A 340-nucleotide genomic window follows, 5' to 3' on the forward strand; every position below is an offset into this window, starting at 1 on the left:
GCACATTGCTAGTCTTGATGTGAACAATTAATCCGTGCAAGTTAATCCACTGAAAAAAATTGTTTGTCTTGGTAATCTTTAATTGCTATGAGTGAGAGACTGAGAGGAGGAGCGCAAAAATAAAACCATGCCCTCTATTCAATATTCCGTTTCAGATGGAAATACGTCACTACACTGAAATAAAGTCGGCAGCAACTTCCAGTTCACACGGACTTTAACAAACTTCTTAAGATAAGATAAGGTAAGATACCAGTGACCAGTATGAGAGTGAGAGCGATAACACCAAATTTAACACACCTGCTCCCCATTCACACCTGAGACCTTGTAACACTAATGAGTC

At 39.4% G+C, this 340-nt stretch overlaps 1 protein-coding gene across 1 annotated transcript in view; it reads right to left on the minus strand.

The window, feature by feature from the left end:
* The window catches only part of actr5 (actin related protein 5), a 39,462-nt gene that overhangs the window by 21,870 nt on the left and 17,252 nt on the right, over positions 1–340 (minus strand). The gene's annotated exons all lie outside the window — the stretch shown is intronic.

The sequence above is a fragment of the Sinocyclocheilus anshuiensis genome, unplaced genomic scaffold (assembly GCF_001515605.1).
Source record: "Sinocyclocheilus anshuiensis isolate Anshui unplaced genomic scaffold, SAMN03320099.WGS_v1.1 scaffold1945, whole genome shotgun sequence".
NCBI lineage: Eukaryota > Metazoa > Chordata > Actinopteri > Cypriniformes > Cyprinidae > Sinocyclocheilus > Sinocyclocheilus anshuiensis.